Genomic DNA, 20,758 nt, shown 5'->3' with positions numbered 1-20,758 from the left:
CGTGTTGAATTCCTATCTAGACACCCAATCACCTAACACTTAAGCATTTTGTTATTGCCAAGCATTGAGACAATAGCTTTAGGCTGGGTTTAGTATCCAAAACATGACCAAGATGGGTCTTGTTTATTTTTTAAAAAGAATGGAGTCAGGCCCTGGTGGCTCATGCCTATAATCCTAGCTACTCAGGAAGCAGAGATCAGGAGGATCATAGTTCAAAGTTAGCCCTGGGCAAATAATTTGCAAGAAACTCTTGAAAAAAACCAACACAAGAAGGGGCTGTTGGAGTGGCTCAAGCGGTAGGACTGCCTGCCTAGTCAGCATGAGGCCCTGAGTTCAAACCCCAGTGCTGCCAAAAAAAAAAACAAAAAAAACCATGGATGTATTATCTAGGCTTACCCAAAACACTGGGACAAGAGATGTGAGTTTTAGGATTTCTATTTGCCAGACATGTCCTTCAATTTTCTGTCTTTCTACCAATTCAAGTAGCTTGCTGCTTCTTAACATATAAAAAGAGAACGCAGGGTGATGAGAAGAGAGCTTCCTGCTCTAATTTTTTCAGTTTACTTTCTAGTTCCGTTTTAACTCCTGAGTCTGCCCCTTTTAATATTTTTTACTATTTTAAATTTCCTTATCACTTCATCTATCTATCCTGTCTTGCTATGAGCCACAAAAAGAACACTTCTCTGCCCTGGACACATTGCTGCCACTTTGAAGCTTTGGCCAGGCAAAAGGCATTGACCACTGTACACACATAGCCACCATTCCTTGGCTCTGAGAGCATATGGGTGTAGAAATGAAATTGAGACACCCCAATCTCAGGAGTAAGACCATATCAGTTCCCTTTTTAGAGGCAACTGACTGCTCTAGTCACTTTTTCCTTCTTCTAGTTTTGAATCCCAAATAAATAAACAAACAGTAGACTTCTCACAATGGTCAACCTCCCTTCTCTAACTGCTGACTGTCCTTTGGGCTGTATAACTCATCACTCTACAAGGGACCATTTGTAGTCAGGAGTCACAAAAATCCTTCCTTGTTTGCTTTCAAGAGCTGGTGTCTGACCTGTGTCTTCTTGGATCTATTGATAATTTTGTTTCTAGACTGAGTGGTTTTCTGTCAAACTCCATAAGCTCAGTCCTCATGCAGTGGAGATTTAAACTTTCTGTTTAGGCTTACATTTCTGATAACTTCCCCTCTTCTGACTAAAAAAGATAATTTGTTGTTACAAAACAGGTTGGCCTAAATATCTGAGTACTGTTGTTGAGGGAATCTCAAGCTGAGATACGGGACACTGAGGCAGTTTAGCAGGAAGCAACTTTTATTATGCCAGCACAGACTCAGCAGACTCGTGTCCAAAGGGTGAGCCCCAAAAACAAAGGGGTCTCAACTTATATACCCTTGCAAGAAAATTATACAAGCAAAAAGCAAAGCTCAACCCACATATGGTTGCATATGACTTCATTGGATATTTCATTCCCCCAGTGCTATGTGACTTTCTTCATGTCTCAGTTCTTTAAGTTTTATCTCTCTGCTTTGCCATCCCTTCCCCCTGCCTCATTATCAGAACGCAGCCTGTCTTCTGGCCCTCCTCCCTGCTACATCATTCCCCCCTTTGATGCTTAGACCCACCTAAGGCAAAGAGCATCATCTTGATCTAGGGGTTTGAATTTTCATAGCATCATTACATGCGTGGCCGTTTCCTTTTTATAATGACCTCCAAAATGGTCCTGATAGACCGAAATACCAGGGGTACCAGGCAAGGCAATATTAAGCAGGCTCCTAGGATAAGACCCATCACCCTGCTTTTTGTGACAAATGTAGTCTGTATTGTTTTCTTTACTCTGGGACTTTTAGTATCACTTACTAGCAACCTTGTTAACCAGGGAGCATATGAGCTGATTTAACATCTGACCTGTTGGTGGGTACATGATACAAAGTATGGCTGTGCAGAGGTCCCAACAATGGCTCTCTTATAACATTTAGTAAGGGTCAACCCAAAAGGTAAGAGTCCAAGTGTGTAGAGGAGAGCAGGGGTGCATCCCATGTTTGAGCTTCCTCCATGTGTAGACTAGTCAGCTTTTAGAGTGACTACAGCAGGGCTGTCGTCCCATTGTCCGTGGTCCCCTGTTGTATCCTGGGAAGTGGAGTCCACTTATGGAAAACATAAATATATTTAGTGTAAGGAACCAGCAATAGCATCATAGCTCTATAGAGGTTATATACACATGTTAGTTTTGTTGTTGTTCTTGAAGTAAAACCTTAGATTTTTTTCATCAGTTGGGGGATGGGGAGAAACAGTTTTAGTAAACCAAAATAGCCCAGTCACTGACCCATATAGGGTACCAACTGTATTAGAATCACCCAAGACAACAGTTGTTTAACCATGAGGTCATATAGAAAATTTTACTGTTAGAAAATAAGAGCCATGGAAGAGGCAGAGAGATGGCTCAAACACCAGTACAGGGTGTATTGTTTATGCAGGAGCCCTGTGGGGGGAGACCCCAGCAAGAGAGCCCATTGCCATACACAGGCTTGGGCCAGATAGATAGGGGACTAGTGGAAAAATGCCAGGAAGGTCACTAAGGGATACTGTTGCTGGGCAACCAGGAAAGATAAGTTGTAGTTAGGTCACTGTCTGCTCAACTGTCCTTGGCATCTATCCAGGGAGATAAAAGTTAACAATTGTCCCTTTGTCAGTCTTTGGGGTTGGGTGGGGAGTTTCTAGTAAGCCATCTGCAAGGGGGGAGCAGGTCTGGTCCTAACGTGGCTGTCCTCACTGTTAGCCCCAACATAAACCAACTCTTAAATGAACATGACTCAGTTACCTTAGTAGTTAAAACCCTGACAAAGATCACAAGACAACACAGGTAAATATTTATGGGGACTAAGTGTAGAGTTAGGAAACCTAATGGCCAAGAATCATGGCTCAGATGTTGATAAGGGATCATATCCCATATTGTTGTCATTAACAGATGGCTCATGACATAAAGCAGGATCCCATCAACCTGTAGTCAATGGAGCCCCCCTAAAATAACAGGCCCAATCTGGCCATCCCAGGCCAAAAATTCCCTCCGCCTGCCATGTGGAAGTAGTAGGACTAACATTTCCACTCTGTTGACTCCAATAAAAACTGGAGGTCCTGACCTCCTATGTAGTGCTCCTTTTTGAGTTTTTATTTATTTATCCAACCTGGAGGGTGTACTTTGGCTTTTTTTTTTTCACTTACTTTATAAGTAAATTTGTCTCAACCCTCATATCAGTGCAACAGTACTCCCTGTGCTCAGCTGCCTCTTGCCTCTCTGTTTTAATAAGCTCTTGGTGTCTTAACAAATTTGTGGATTATCCCATAGCACCAAAAATTTCTAATAGTTATCTTGACAAAACAAAAAAAAACATTTTTAGACAGTTTTTGTAAATGTTTTTAAGAACAATATATTTTTAAGATAGTCTTGTTGTTATGAGCTTAGAGAATTAAGTTTTAGTTTAATATTAGTACATTTAATTTTGACCTTACAAAAACCTTTAATGTAACTGGATTTTAGTCAATTTAATCACTTACATAAGTATTTATAAGCTCCATCTTTTTATGACAACTTACTCTGTACCTTTATAACAACTTATTTTGTATCCCCTGGGGGAACTTGTCTTTATCTTTTTTTTATTTAAAAGTATTTTTTAACCTTTTATTTTTAAAACCCATATCCTTAATATATCTTTTAATACATATAAGATATATATAAGATTAAATAAGATACTATATATAAGATATTTTATATATATATATATTTGTTACTTGTTGAAAATAACTCATAAAACCTTTTAACTTAGAGTCTGATATTTATATGAAAAAACAGAAAGCAACCTTAAAATTATTTTTTGCATAAAAACAATTTATAGAAAGCCCATTTGTTAATAGACCCATATATTATAAAAGAGAATTAAACCCCAGATCTTATTTATGACAGAATGAAACAGGCTAAGGTCATTTTTAACTACCCAAATTTTAAGATTCCTGCTGCAGACTGCCTCTTGCCTCTCTGTGTTTTAATAAGCTCTTGGTGTCTTGACAAATTTGTGGATTATCCTGTAGCACCAAAAATTTCTAATAGTTATCTTGACAAAACAAAAAAAACCATTTTTAGACAGTTTTTGTAAATGTTATTAAGAACCTCCACCTTTTTTTCTCCTCTGGTCTGAGCCAGAGTGTTAACCCATGAATGCCTGCATCCTAGTGAGACCTGATTAAAATATGTTTGAGAACCTGTTTCCTTAAAAGTTGCGGTAAAACAGAGTAATAATTTTTTACATTGACTCTATAATAAGAACCATCCTCAAGATGTTTACATATTCATATGTAAAAAAGCTTAACCAGTTTATAACAGAGATCTTTAAAACAAAAACCCTGGGTTTTTACCTTGAATATCACATTAACCTTGTAACAGCTGTTTAAGAACCATTTTGAAGATGCTTGCACAACACACATATACACACACACATAAAAGTTTTATAAATTAAGTATACCAGAAAAAAATGTCAACTTAAGCATGCAGAAGATGAGCTAGAATTCCAGGAGCAAATTAAGTTTTGCCCAGTGCTTTAAACAAATTCACACACATACACACACACACACACACACACACACACACACATATTAGAGTGCACTCTCAAAAAAGAAAAAACTTTTAAATTATAGCCAGAGGAAAGGTGGCTGATGCATCTGTTCTCTTGTGAGTCTCCCTCTGTGGAACTGAATTCTTATTACCCAGTTGTGGCTATTTCCTGGGAAAAGCTCAAACCCCCTAACTCTTAGAGCTGTCTCACACACTTTCACCCCACTCCTTTAACCTGAGAGACCCAGTTTCACCCCAAATAGGGTTATTAGGGGATCCCTGGGAGGTGATTAGTCTCCCTTTCTGTCTTCTTAGGCAGGCCCAAATTAGAACCCAGGTTATTACTAGTCTGACAAGTGGTGTGCCCCTCCCCTCACTGGTTCCTACACCTTGCCGGGTTCCATTATGCATCAGAGGCCTTCACCCCAACTCACCAGGAGGATGGGTCCCTCCTCCAGAGCAAGCTATCCATTGGCGCCTGGTGCGATCTTCTCCCAGCAGTCCAGGGGATGCATCCTGGCAACAAGGGAGGTGACAAATCACTGTCTCCACAATCCCAGATGAGCCCCCAAGAAACGTTGCAGGAATCTCAAGCTGAGATATGGGACACTGAGGCAGTTTAGCAGGAACCAACTTTTATTATGCTGGCACAGACTCAGCAGACTTGTGTCCAAGGCTGAGCCCCGAGAACAAAGAGGTCTCACCTTATATTCCCTTGCAAGCAGGTTACAGAAGCAAAAGGCAAAGCTCAATCCACATATGGTTGCATGTGACTTCATTGGATATTTCATTGCCCCAGTGCTATGAAACTTCTTCAAGTTTCAATTCTTTAAATTTTATCTCTCTGCTTTGCCATCCCTTCCCTCTGCCTCATTTTCAAAATGCAGCCTGTCTGTTTCTCTTCTGGTCTTCCTCCCTACTACACTGTCTCTTTCAATGTAATTGTGTTAGGTGTTCTTTTAGCTTCCTGTTAGTCTGTTTGTGATCATTGCTAATTTAGTATAATTGTTTCTGTGTCATTTTATTTGTCAGTCTGATTCTTAGCCTGTGGCTATTAAGCAGGATAGAAAATAGGGAAAGATTGGATTTCTTAAATTAATATAACTTAGTTTAAGACATTTCAGATTAGCCAAGTGCCCAGTGGCTCTCGCTATAATTCTAGCTACTCAGGAGGCAGAAATCAGGAGATCACAGTTCGAAGCCAGCCTAGGCAAATAGTTCGCAAGATCCTATCTCAAAAAAAACTCTTCACAAAAATAGAGCTGTGGAGTGGCTCAAGGTGAAGGTCCTGAGTTCAAGGCCAAAAGACATTTTGATTAGACACCCTCTCTCACTCACCCCCTCTGAGCCTCCTCCTTTTCAGTTGTAAATCCTCTGCTAGCTAGGCAAAAAAAAGAAAAGAAAAAACTATGGAAACTTTCATCCACATAAAGTTAGGTTACCTGAGCTACATCACCCTAGCCCAGGGACCACCCAAACCCCTCTTCTCATACAGGTTGCTGGTGGTTTAAAACACCTTTAATAAACTCTGTTCCTTCCCTTACTACTTTTACGTGTTCTACCTAGATTCTTCCACACAGAACACCAAGAATTTAGGAATCTTCTCATCAGGGATTGATTGAACCTATGGCATCTATGATGATTGAATTGATACAGGCTAAAATCTGATGACTGTAGCAATAGTGCTATTAGAGATTTATTGACATGAGGGTCCCCAGACTCTGAAGAAAAGAGACAAAATTTCCCTCCCAGCCCCTCTGGATAATTCTAGGTATCTTAACGGAGGTGGGAGGGGGAGGGTGTCTGACCCCATGAGATGCAGTGGTCATAGGGAACCTGCCCCTGGGTTGGAAGGAACTCTGACAGCTCTTTTAGAAGTTGCACACAAGGACAGAGCCACCCTGCCCCTCAAGGCTGCCCCACCCCGCTAGGTGTTAGGAATTTTTAAGACATGTAAAAGGTGACATCTGTCCCATTGCTGACTCTCTGGGGAGAAAACTCCATTAAGCAACACACCTTACTGATCCAAAATACTCCCTATCATTGCCCTTGCTACAGCCACCAAGATAAACCTCCCACAAAATGAATCCTGAAACAGCATTGAAAAACTGATGTTTTTTTGAGTTTACCTTATGCAGGCTTAAGTTGACATTTTTCTGTGTGTGTGTGTGTGTGTGTGAGAGAGAGAGAGAGAGAGAGAGAGAATGAGAATCTGTAAGACTACAATAGAGAGGCATTTTGGCATTTTGCCTCTCAATCTACCTGGTTTTTTTCCTCCTCTTCTGCAGTATCTTCTAAGAAAACCGGTTATTCAGGTTGTCATCTGAAGCCAGTCCTAGCTGAAATGCAGACATTCAAGAGTTAGTATTGGCTGGGCACCAAAGGTGGTGGGGGGAACAAGAGATACACTTTAAAATCCAAATGTCAATGAAGCTTGTTTAAGAGTTGCAGCAAATAAAAGGTTTTAGAATTTAGCCATATAAATAGGTGATATTAATTTGTTTCACTCTGTCATAAATATATTTTAGATTGACACTTCTCTTTATTTTTTTAACATTTTAATTGGCAAATATTAGTTGCACAGGGAGTTTCATCGTGACATTTCCATATATGCTTACAATATATCTTGGTTAGGTTCATCCCCATCATCATTCTCCCTCATTCCCCTCCCCATCCTACTTAAAATGATTTCAACAGGCTTCAATGTTCTATCTTCATACATGTATGTAAAGTACATCAACCACTGGGTGCCAGTGGCTCACGTCTATAATCCTAGCTACTCAGGAGACAGAGATCAGGAGGATCAGAGTTCAAGGCCAGCCTGGGCACATAGTTCACAAGACCCCAGATCAACCAATGACAGGGCACAGCAGTACATGCTTATCTTCCAGCAACATGAGGAAGCACAAACAGGAGGATCATCAAGTGAGACCCAGTCTCAAAAATAATTATCACAAAAAGCTGGCAGAATGGCTCAAGTGGGAAAGTGCCTGCCTAGCAGGGACAAGGCCCTGAGTTCAAACTCCAGTACATGACCAAATGCCTGAATGAATTCCAAGAAAACTCATGAATGAAATAAACAGGACATGAAAAGGACATGAAAGAGGAATTCAATAATAGTATAGAATTATTGAAATTCTGGGATGAAAAGCTCATTAAGTCAAACCTCAGCTGAAAGTCTCTCAAGTAAACTGGATCAAATTGAAGAAAGAATATCAGATCTCGAAGATAAGATAGATGTGTTAAAACACACAGATGAAAATAAAGAAAGGAAAATTAAAGTATAAATGCAACATGCAAGTCCTTTGGGATGCCATTAAAAGACCAAACTAAAAATCATGGGCATTGAGGAAGGAGAAGTAAGCTAAAGGCAGAGAAAACATATTCAATGAAGTAATAGCAGGAAACTTCCCAAATCTTGGTATAATAAATCCAGGTATAAGAGGCTTTTAGGACCATAGACAAGATCATAAAAGAACTTTCCAAGACCCAAGCACCAGTGTCTCACACATGTACTCCTAGCTATTTGAGAGGCTGAGATTGGGAGGATCATGGTTTCAGAAAAGCCTGAGCAAATAGTTCATTAGAACCCACCCTCCATCTCCAAAACAACCACAGCAAAACAGACTGGAGGTGAGGCTCATATAGCAGAGTGCCTGCTTTGCAAGCGCAAAGCCCTAGTTCAAACCCCAGTCCCACCAAAAAAAAAAAAAAAAAAAGCAAAAAAACTCCCCATGTCATGGTACAGTTAAAACGTTAGACATACAGAACAAGGAAAGTATATTGGAAGCTTGAAGAGAGAAGTGCCAAATCACATATAAAGGCAAACCCATCAGAGAAATAGCAGATTTCTCAAAATAAATAAATAAATCGGTAAACTCTAAAAGCAAAGAGGGCATGGAAAGATGTATTTCAAGCATTGAAAAAAGTAGCTACCAATCTAGATTACTCTACCCAGTAAAGCTATCCTTTGTAATTAAAGCAGAAATAAAAAACCTTTTATGAGAAACAAAAACTAACCACTCAAATGTTACCAGATGATCTTGGTCCTTGTGCTTCAAATGGAAGAATCCAAGCAGAACACATGGATGGGTGAGGTAGAATAGCTTTATTGAGGGAGGGGGAGTCACCCATTCTGTCAGGCTAGGGTAGGGAAGAAAGGCCAAGGTCTCTTGGTAGGTCGTTTTTTATACCACCTTGAACTTGGAGGTCTCACCTGGCTTCTCTCACCTGTGGGCTATGGGGAGGAGCCCTTGAGTCAAGAGGGGGAGCAGTCCCAGACTATCCCTAACCTAAACTGCCTCAAAACCAGCACTGCAGAAGATACTTTTAAAGAAATCCTACACACTGAAAAGGAAGATAAAGGAAATGACAAAAATACAGGGAGCAATTAATCTCACTGAATGAGTAGATAAGCAACTGAGGAGTAAGGAAGAACCAACCACCACAAAAACCAATAAAAAGGGTAATAATTGTTACATATCTTTAAATAATGACTCAGAATGTTAATGGTCTCAATTCTCCTAACAAAATACAAACTGGAAGACTGACTTTTTTAAAAAGACCTGACCATTTGTTACATATAAGAACTGCACCTCACTGGAAAACAAACATAAGCTTAGAGGCAAAAGATAGAAAGACACTTTCTAAGCAAATGGAGCCCAAAAGCAAACAGGAGTAGCTGTACTTATATCTGAGAAAGCTGACTTTAAACCAAAATCAGTCAGAAGAAACAAAGGTCAATTAGGACTGAATAATCCAACAGGAAGAAATAATAACTGTAAACACATACTTAACGCATGTGGGCGCACCCAATGTCATGGAGCAAACACTACCGGACATAAAACAGCACGATAATAGTGGGTGACTAATGCTTCACCAATAAACAAGTCATCCAGACAAAAATCAGCAAGTAAACTTCAGAACTAAATGACACCATACATCAAATGGACCTAACAGACATCTACAGAATATTCCACCCACCAGCCACAGCGTGAGCATTATTCACAATATTCCACTGGAATTTCCCAAGATCAGATCTTAGGACATAAAGACAGACCTAACAAACACAAGAAAATTGAAATAATTTCCTATATTTTATCAGACCAAAATGGAACAAAAGTAGAAATCAGTAATAAGAGAAATTACAGAAAAAAATCCAAACACATAGAGACTGAACCATTCACTCTTTTTTTTTTATTATTCATATGTGCATACAATGCTTGGGTCATTTCTCCCCCCTGCCCCCACCCTCTCCCTTACCACCCACTCCACCCCCTCCCTCTCCCCCCACCCCCTCGATACCTGGCAGAAACTATTTTTCCCTTATCTCTAATTTTGCTGAAGAGAGAGTATAAGCAATAACAGGAAGGAACAAGGGTTTTTGCTGGTTGAGATAAGGATAGCTATACAGGGAGTTGACTCACATTAATTTCCTGTGCATGTGTATTACCTTCTAGGTTAATTCTTCTTGATCTAACCTTTTCTCTAGTTCCTGGTCCCCTTCTCCTATTGGTCTCAGTTGCTTTTAAGGTATCTGCTTTTAGTTTCTCTGCATTGAGGGCAACAAATGCTAACCAATTTTTTAGGTGTTTTACCTATCCTCATATCTCCCTTATGTGCTCTCGCTTTTATCTTGTGATCAAAGTTCAATCCCCTTGTTGTGTTTGCCCTTGATCTAATGTCTGCATATGAGGGAGGACATATGATTTTTGGTCTTTTGGGCAAGGCTAACCTCACTCAGAATGATGTTCTCCAATTCCATCCATTTACCAGCGAATGATAACATTTTGTTCTTCTTCATGGCTGCATAAAATTCCATTGTGTACAGATACCACATTTTCTTGATTCACTCATCAGTAGTGGGGCATCTTGGCTGTTTCCATAACTTGGCTATTGTGAATAGTGCTGCAATAAACATGGGTGTGCAGGTGCCTCTGAAGTAACCTGTGTCACAGTCTTTTGGATATATCCCCAAGAGTGGTATTGCTGGATCAAATGGTAGATAAATGTTTAGCTTTTTAAGTAGCCTCCAAATTTTTTTCCAGAGTGGTTGTACTAGTTTACATTCCCACCAACAGTGTAAGAGGTGGACCATTCACTCTTGAATTATCAGTAGGTCATCAAACAAATAAAGGGGGAAATCAAAAAATTCATAGAATCAAACAAAAATGAAAACACAACTTAACAGAACCTTTGGGACACAATAAAGACAGTGCTAAGGAAAGCTTATAGCTATGAATACCTTTATTAAAAAACCAGACATCCCTTGTGCTGGCGGAGTGATAGTCTACCTACCTAACAAGCATGAGGCTTTGAGTTCAAACCCCAGTACCACAAAAAAAAAAAAAAAGAAATCAGAGATCCCAAATAAATAACCTAATGATGGAACCTCAAACTGTTAGAAAAACAAGAACAGTAAAAGCAGTAGATGAAGTAAATAATAAAGATCAGGGCAGAAATTAATAAAATGAAGACTAAAAGAACAATGCAAAGAATCAATGAAACAAAAAGCTGATTCTTTGAAAAGACTGCAAAACATCATCAGGGCTAGGGATGTAGCTCAGTGGTTTAGTGTTTCCCTAGCAAGCATGGAGGCCCTGGGTTCACTCCTCAGTATCTCAATAAAAAAATTGGCAAACCCTTATCAAACCTAACCAAAAGAAAGAGAGAGAATACCCAAATTAATAAAACTAGAGATGAGAAATGGGGTATCAGAAAAAACACTAATGCAACTGAAAGGATCACTAGGGAATACCTCAAAAACTTATATTCTAATAAAGTGGAAAATCTAAAAGAAATGCATAAATTTCTAGATGGATTTGGCTTATCATAACTGAACCAGAAGGCTATAAACAACATAAACAGATCTATAACAAGCAATGAAATTGAAGTAGTAATATAGAGTCTCCCAACAAAGAAAAGCCCAGGACCAGAGGGATTCACTGCTGAACTCCACCAGACATTTAAAAAAGAACTAACACCAATGCTCCTCAAACTGCTCCATAGACTAGAAAAGGAAGGAATACTATCAAAGTCATGCCATGAAGCCATTATTACCCTGACACCAAAACCAGGTAAGGATATGATAAAAAAAAAAGAAAGAAAGAAAATTACAGACCAATTTCCTTGATGAACATACATGCAAAAATTCTCAATTACATACTTATAAAGCGAATTCAACAACACATTAAAAAGATCATACACTATGATCAAGTTGGTTTCATTCAAGGGATGCACGGATGATACAACATAGGCAATGTTGTAATACAGCCATACAGTAAAGAATAAGACTTATGTGATCATCACAACAGATGCAAAAAATCCTTTAGCAAAACCCAACATCCCTTCCTGAAAAAACTAGGAATAGAAGGAATGTGCCTCAACATAATAAAGGTGATAAACCCACAGTCAACATCATCCTACGAGGAAAAACTGAAAACATTTCTTCTAAAGTTGAGAATGAGGTAAGAGTGTCCACTCTCTCTATTCCTATTATACAGTGCTTGAATTCTAAGCAAGTACAATAAAGTAGGAGAAAGAAATAAAAGGGATTCAAATATTTACATTTGTCAAATTATCCCTATTTGCAGATTATATCATCCTATACTTAAAAGATGCTAAAGACATCACCAAAAAATGCTTAGATATGAATTTCACTTTGGCAAAGTAGCTCACAAAATCAACATACAAAATTCAGCAGCTTTTCTATATATTAATAATGAACAGGCTGAAAAAGAAATCAGGAAAACAATCCCATTCACAATAGCCTAAAAAAATGAAGTACCTAGGAATAAATGTAACAAAGAAGGTGAAAGACCTCTGATGAAAACTAAAACCTTGAAGAAGTTGAAGATACTAGAAGATTCAAAGATTTCCCATGTTCATGGATCAGCAGAATTAATATTGTGAAAATAGCTATACTACTGAAAGCAATCTGCAGATTCAATGCAATTGTCATCAAAACTCCCACGTAATTCTGCACATAAATAGAAAAGTCAACCCTAAAGTTCATATAGAAGCACAAAAGACCTTAAATAGCGAACGCAAGTCTGAGCATAAAAAGCACTGCTGGAGGTATCGAGAACCTAACTTCAAATTATACTGTGTAGCCATGGTTACAGGACCAGCATGGCACTAGCACAGAAAAAAACATACAGACCAATTGAATAGAATAGAAGATCCAGAAATAGAACCACACGACTACAGTCATCTGATTTTCAATATAAGTACCAAGAACGTATGTTAAAGAAAAGACAGCCTCTTCAACAAATAGTGTTGAAGACTAAAGGTAGACCCCATCTCTTGCTCTGTATAAAAATCAATTTAAAATGAATCAAAGATCTAAATAAAACGCATCAAACTTTGAAACTACCACAGGAAGACATAGGGAAGATCCTTGAAGATACAGGCACCAGGTATCTGAATAGGACTCCAATTGCTCAGGAAATAAGAGCAAGAATTGACAAGTGGGTTATATCAAATTAAAAGGTTTCCGCATACCAAATCAGGAGATAACCTACAGAATGGAATAAAACTTTTGCGAGTGATTTATCAGATAAATGATTAAGACTCAGAATATATAGAGAGCTTCAAAAATTAAAAGCCAAAAGAACAAACAATCCAATTAACAAATGGGCAAATGAATCCTAGCTACTCTAGAGACAGAGATTGGAAGGATCATGATCTGAAGCCAGCCCAGGAAAAAACTTTGTGAGACCCCCATCTCAACCAGTGAAAGCTGGGCACAATGGTGTACCTGTCATTCCAGCTACTCGAAAGCATGTACAGGAGGATCACGATCCAAACTGGCTCAGGCATAAACTCAAGATCCCATTCATACAGTGTCTAAAGCAAAAAAGATGGGGGCATGGCTCAACTGGTAGAGCTCTTGCCTAGCAAGTGCAAGGCCCTGAATTCAAATCCCAGTACTTCAAGTAAATAAACAGGCAAAAGAATTGAACAGACAATTCTCAAAAGAAGTATAAATGGCTGGTGCTGGTGGCTCTTGCCTGTAATCCTAGGTACTCAGGAGGCAAAGATCAGGAGGATCACAGTTTGAAGCTAGCCCAGGCAAATAGTTCTCAAGACCCTATCTGGAAAAAATCCAACACGATAAAGGGCTGGGTAGAGTGGCTCAAGGGGTAGGCCCTGAGTTCAAACCCCAGTACCACAAAAAAAAAGTATAAATAGCCAGTAAATATGTGAAGCAATGTTCAACATCCAAAAAGGGAAATGCAAAACAAAACTACACTGAGATTCCATCTCATCCCACTCTGAATGACTGTTACCAAGAAAGCAAAGAACAAATGTTGGCAAGGATGCAGGGGAAAAGGAACTCTCCTACACTATTGGTGGGAATGTAAATTAGTACAACCACTATGAAAATCAGTATGGAGGTTCCTCAAAAATCTAAAAAGAGAACTGCCATATGACCCTGCTATACCATCCTGATAAATGTTTGGGGAAGTAAATGTTTAATCTGATTTAAACATTACACAATGTGTGAACCTAGAGTTGTTATTCAAGTGGTAAAGCACCTGCATAGCACACTTGATACCCTGGATTCAAATCCCAGTACTACCACCAAAAAAATTAAACATTAAAAAAAATAAACATTACACGATGTGTTCATGTATCAAAACATCACATGATATTCCATAAATAGGTTCAATTTTATGTTTCTATGTATCAGTTAAAAGTTTTTAATGGTTCTGTAGTAGAGTGCTAGCCTTGCAAGTGCAAGGCCCTAGGTTTGGTCCCCAGCACTACAAAAGTAAATTAATTCAAATTTAAATAATAAAATAGAAAAAAAAACAAAGAAAGAAAAAGAAAAGGCAAGCGACATGCTTGAATCTTTCCCTTATTGGTTTTCAAAACAATGACTTGGCCAGGTATGGTTGTGGCACACCTATAATCCCAGCAATCAAGAAACTGAGGCAGGAGGATTGTGAGTTTGAGACCAATCTGAGCTACACAGTGAGACCCTGTCTCAAAAAAAAAATGCAAGTTGGTTCATACTACCTATTAAGAGGACTTCTTCTTCTTTCTTCTTCTTTCTTCTTCCTTCTTCTTCCTTCTTCTTCTTTTTCTTCTTTCTTCTTCTTTTTCTTCTTTCTTCCTCCTCCTCCTCCTCCTCCTCCCCCTTCCCCTCCTTTCTCCCCCTCCTCCTCATCCTCCTCCTCCTTCTTCTTCTTTTTGGCAGTACCAGAGGTTTGAACTCAGGGCTTCATGCTTATGAGGCAGGTGCTCTAGGAGACATTCTTTTGAGTACCATGATGACTCTCTGACATGCTTGGTCTTGGATTTTTTTATGGCTATGTTAAAATCTAGATGCTTGGAAAACTTAGCAAATTAAAGACAAGGCAGTTATTAACTTCAGGAAAAACGTGCATGGCCTAACTATGGACTCTATTGCTTAATTATAAAAATGTAGACATGTGATATTGATTTAATGGTGATAAACAAACTGAGGAACTGTGGGGATGGAAAAGAGCACTGAAGGGAAGGGAATTCCTGGCCATAAGAGACTGAGGTCCCTGAATCTCCTGTATCTGGGAGTGGAAGATTGAAGGATGCCCCCAAAGATGCCTACATCCTAACTCCCGGAATCTGTGAGTCAGCTTCCTTACATGGTAAAAGAGAATTTGCAAAAGAGATTCAGTTAATGGCCTTGAGATGGTGACATTATTCTGGATTATTCCAGTGGCTCACTGTGATTACAAGGGTCCTTATATACGGGAGAAGAAGGGTCAAAATGAGAGAAGGAGATAAGACACTGGAAGCAGAAATTGGCATGATAACCGGGATACCTATAATCCTAGCTACTTGTGGTCAGGAGGATCACAGTTTGAGGCCAGCTTGGGCAAATAGTTTGAAAGACCCCATCTCCAAAATAACCAGAGCAAGATGGACGGGAGACATGGCTCAAGTGGTAGAGCACCTGCTTTGCAAACATGAAGCCTTGAGTTTAAACCTCAGTCCCATTGGAAGAAAGGAAGGAAGGAAGTGGGGAGGGAAGAAGGGAGGGAGGAAAGGAAGGAGGGAGGGAGGGAAAGGAAAGAGAGAAGAAAGAAAGGAAGGAAGGAAGGAAGGAAGAGAGACAGGAAGGAAGGAAGGAAGGAAGGAAGGAAGAAAGAAAAAAAGAAAGAAAGAAAAAAGAAAAGAAAGAGAAAGAAAAGAAAGAAAGCAGGATGCAACTAGAATCCAAGAGCCAAGGAGCACAGCAGCTTCTAGATACTGGAAGAGGAGAGGAAAAGATTCCCCAATAGCCTCCAGAAGGAACCAGCCCTATTGGGCCCTTGATTTTAGCCCTTTATGATTCCCTGCAAACTTCTGACCTGCAGAACTGTAAGGGAATGAAGTTGTGTTGCTGGATGCCTCTAACGTTGTAGCCATGTGTTATGGCAGCCATATCAAGTCCTTCTAAAATGGAAGGAAGGGGAAGCCCAGGGCCTGATTATTCCCAAGCCTCAAACTCCTCCCCCCTCTCCCCCTGAGGTGCTTTGGTGTGTCCACAAAAGTTGGGGAGTCTGTCTGGCTGAAGCCCTCCCAGAATGTCCCATCACACACCACATGTTGGGGTTTTCTGTTGTCATTTTGGTGGTGCTGGGCACAGAACTCAGCCTTGATATGCTAGGCAAACACTCTATCACTGAGCTCCATCTCAAGCCCTGTATCAGAAGAGCATACTCTCTTTCTCTTGGTCTTTGCACAGGCTTTCCCCACTCCCTCTGGGGCTGGATTTAAGGTTCAGATCCAAGGTTAAGGTGGGTTCCAAGGCCTGGGTCAGCAGTCATGCAGACCTGGGGAAAGGATGCAGACCACTGGTGTTTTATGTCCTGGAATATCTACCAAGGCTACAAGGTTGCCCAGCGTGATTCCCTCAAGCCACAACAGAGAATCCAAGCTGTTGGGCTACCTGCTTTGGACTTCCCCCAGGTCATTTCAGCCATGCCCCTACCACCTAAAAAGATCTCTCAACCTAGGTGGCTTACGTTCCCTAGCTACATGGGAGGCTGAGATAAGGAGGATCCAGGTTCCAGGCTAGCCCAGGCAAAAAAAAGTTTATGAGATCCCCATCTCGATTGAACAAAGCTAGGCATGACAGTGTGAGTCTGTCATCCCAGCAACTGGCAGGAAGCATAAACAGGATAATCTCTGTCCAAGCCAACTTGGGAAAAAAGTGAGACCCTAACTCCAAAATAACCATAGCAAAAATGGCTGGAGTCATGGTTAAAGCAGAAGAGTTCCTGCCTAGCAAGCATGAGGCCCTAAGTTCAAATCCCAGTACCACCAAAAAAAAAAAAAAAAGAAGAAGAATCTGTGCTAAATTCCCAGGTATTAGAGTGTCAACAGAAAGAGGTTCCCCCTCTACCTCCAGCTTCCCCCTCACACCTTGCACCTGTTACAACTGGAGTGGATGAACCTTATACAAGCCACTTCCTGACTCTGGCCCAGGACCCTCCTTTGCAAAACAAGGCCAATGGACAAGCCACAGTTTCCTTGCTTGTAAAATGGGAATTAGATAAAGCAGTGCCTCTTAAATGCTGGCACGGCATGTCACTGCTGTTGAGTTTGTAATGGTATTTATCATTACTTAGGTCTGTGTTGGCAATACACTGTAACTTTAAGTACCTGGCAGGACACAAACTTCTGGATGCTCTAGCTTGTGACATGAACACTGTTTCTGGGCATGGTGGTGCAGGCCTGTAATCCCAACACTTAGAAGGCTAAGGCAGAGTGGTATGTGCTTGTAGTCCCAGCTACTGGGGAGACTGAGGCAGGAGGACAAACTTGGTTACAAAGTGAGTTCAAGGCCAGCTGGAGCTGCATAGTGATGCCAGGTTATAATAGGTCAGAAAGTATAGAAAATGTCACTGCTCTTAAAAATGGTAACTGACTGATTATTAGTCTGAGATACAACTACCTAGAAAGGTCCATGGATATTTTACTCAAATAGACAGAAGCAAGGATAAATTAAAAGAAATTAGTACCCAAATCCTCAACTTCTAAATAGACAACTCCAAACTGGGCAGAGTGGTATGTGCCTGTAGTCCCAGCTACTGGGGAGACTGAGGCAGGAGGATTACTAGAGAACAGGAATTTGAGACCAGCCTGGGCAATACAGCCAGACCACATCTCAAAGATAATATTAATAACAGGTGGGCTACAGGAAAGAGTAGGAAATACTCTGGAATTAGTAGGTATAGGTAAGAACTTTCTCAATGGAACCCCAGCAGCACAGCAACTAAGAGATAGCATAGATAAATGGGACCTCATAAAACTAAAAAGCTTCTGTTCATCAAAAGAAATGGTCTCTAAACTGAAGAGAACACCCACAGAGTGGGAGAAAATATTTGCCAGCTATACATCAGACAAAGGACTGATAACCAGAATATATAGGGAAATTAAAAAACTAAATTCTCCCAAAACTAATGAACGAATAAAGAAGTGGGCAAGTGAACTAAACAGAACTTTCTCAAAAGAAGAAATTCAAATGGCCAAAAAACACATGAAAAAATGCTCACCATCTCTAGCAATAAAGGAAATGCAAATTAAAACCACACTAAGATTCCACCTCACCCCTGTTAGAATAGCCATCATCAGCAACACCACCACCAACCAACAGGTGTTGGCGAGGATGCGGGGAAAAAGGAACCCTCTTACACTCTTGGTGGGAATGTAAACTAGTACAACCACTCTGGAAAAATATTTGGAGGCTATTTAAAAAGCTAGACATTGATCTACCATTTGATCCAGCAATACCACTCTTGGGGATATACCCAAAAGACTGTGACACAGGTTGCTCCAGAGGCACCTGCACACCCATGTTTATTGCAGCACTATTCACAATAGCCAAGTTATGGAAACAGCCAAGATGCCCCACCACTGACGAATGGATTAAGAAAATGTGGTTTCTATACACAATGGAATTTTATGCAGCCATGAAGAAGAACAAAATGTTATCATTCGCTGGTAAATGGATGGAATTGGAGAACATCATTCTGAGTGAGGTTAGCCTGGCCCAAAAGACCAAAAAACATATGTTCTCCCTCATATGTGGACATTAGATCAAGGGCAAACACAACAATGGGATTGGACTATGAGCACATGATAAAAGCGAGAGCACACAAGGGAGGGGTGAGGATAGGTAAGACACCTAAAAAACTAGCTAGCATTTGTTGCCCTTAACGCAGAGAAACTAAAGCAGATACCTTAAAAGCAACTGAGGTCAACAGGAGAAGGGGACCAGGAACTAAGAAAAGATTAGATCAAAAAGAATTAACCTAGAAGGTAACACACACACACAGAAAATCAGTGTGAGTCAATGCCCTGTATAGCTATCCTTATCTCAACCAGCAAAAACCCTTGTTCCTTCCTATTATTGCTTATACTCTCTCTACAACAAAATTAGAAATAAGGGCAAAATAGTTTCTGCTGGGTATTGAGGGGGGGAGAGGGAGGGGGCAGAGTGGGTGGTAAGGGAGGGGGTGGGGGCAGGGGGGAGAAATGACCCAAGCCTTGTATGCACATATGAATAATAAAAGAAAAAAAAAAGAAATTGAAAAAAAAATAAATAAATAACAGGTGGGCAACTGTGGCTCACACCTGTAATCCTAGCTACTTGGGAGGCTGAGATCAGGAGGATCATGGTTCAAAGCTAGCCCAGACAGTAATTCTCAAGACCCCATTTACAAAATTACCAGAACAAAATGGACTAGACATGTGGTTCAAGTGGTAGAAATGCCTGCTTTGCAAACGTGAAGCCCTGAGTTCAAACCCCAGACCCACCAAAAAAAAAAAAAAAAAGATAACAAATAGCAATACTGAAACTGGAGTTTTGGACCCAAGGCCCAAACTCCTGAGATTCCATATGCCAGGTCCAGGTCCAGCCACCTGCCCCTAACTGCCAAATAAAGAGGCAGAGAAAGGCGATTTATTACACGGATAAGGACACGCCATGGGAAGAGGCAGAGCAAGCACTCAGCCCGTCTTTAACCATCTTTAGTGTACAGACATGAGATATAGGTTTAAGTAGACAAAAGAACTGGGGCAGGGGACAAAGGTACGCAAAGTTAAACAGTCACAGTCACAGTGTTCTTGTTGACCATAATCTCAGTCAAGGGTTCTGGAAGAGGTTCTGGAGTTGTTATCTGGGGCCTGGCAGGTGATCCGTCTGAGCTATGCTAAGTTAGAGAAAGTTCAGAACTCATAGAAAAATATTACATCTTAGATTAACCATGCTTTCGCTCAGGAGCCGCCCTCACCTGGCTGAGAACTGCCCCATGCCCCTCTCCAATCATGGATTATTGGATGGGAATCACCTGGTCCGCCCCTTCCCATAAGTTATCTTAGGTTTTAAAAGCACCTGAAGTGCAGAAACATATTCTCTCAGCTCTGGCTTCCACCTGGGATCTACCATGCTCCCCTTTGTATTTCACTTCCCTAACTTTTAATAAACTCCATTTATACCCACATGTCTTGTGATTAATTCTTCCCCACGAGGGCACAAGGATTGAGATCTTCTGAGAGAATTTCTGACGTTAACACATCCAAAGGAGATCCTACTATGGGGGGGTAATTTTTGTTCCTTGTCATAAACATGTTCTTGATCATCCCTGTCCTTAATTCCAAAGTGTTTGCAAGGTGACTGAAAGAGAATGGTATAGAGCAGAGACAGATACAAAATGGAAGTGAGGATGCCAACCTTCTCCTGTTTTTAGTTAATTCGTGGGTCTGAGTAAGGAGTCCACACTTAGCAGCTAAAACAGTTTGAGCACCTCAAACAATACTAATAATAAGCCAGGTGTGGAGGTGTACATCTGTAATCCCAGCTACTAAGGAGGCAGAGGTAGGAGGAAAGAGGTCTGAGGCTGGCCTGGGCAAAAGTCAGAGACTTTATCTGAAAAACAAAAAGGACTGGGGATGTGGCTCAAGTGGTAGAGGGCTAGGCAGGCACAAGGCCCTGAGTTCAATCCCCACTACTGCCAAAAAATAATTAATAATATTAGTCAGGTGCCAGTGGTTCACGTTTGTAATCCCAGCTACTCAGGAAGCAGAGATCAGAAGGGCCAAGGTTCGAAGCCAGCCCAAGCAAGTAATTCATAAGACCCGTATCTCAAAAAAAAAAAAATTACAAAAAAGGGCTG

General features: G+C 40.4%; 1 long non-coding RNA gene across 2 annotated transcripts in view; it reads right to left on the bottom strand.

Annotated features, from left to right (window-relative positions):
* Positions 1-944: 944 nt before the first annotated feature.
* Positions 945-20,758, bottom strand: part of LOC141418224 (uncharacterized) — a 52,943-nt gene continuing 33,129 nt past the window's right edge. For both annotated transcript variants that reach the window (XR_012442910.1, XR_012442909.1), the window contains exons 2-4: positions 6,870-6,946; positions 5,042-5,123; positions 945-2,148 (exon numbers count right to left, since the gene is read on the bottom strand). This is a non-coding gene — a long non-coding RNA (uncharacterized lncRNA). The remainder of the gene's footprint in view (positions 2,149-5,041; positions 5,124-6,869; positions 6,947-20,758) is intronic.

This window comes from Castor canadensis, chromosome 16, assembly GCF_047511655.1.
Source record: "Castor canadensis chromosome 16, mCasCan1.hap1v2, whole genome shotgun sequence".
NCBI classification, from domain to species: Eukaryota; Metazoa; Chordata; class Mammalia; order Rodentia; family Castoridae; genus Castor; species Castor canadensis.
Note: the sequence above shows the minus strand (reverse complement) of the source record. Positions and strands in the feature narration are given on the sequence as shown.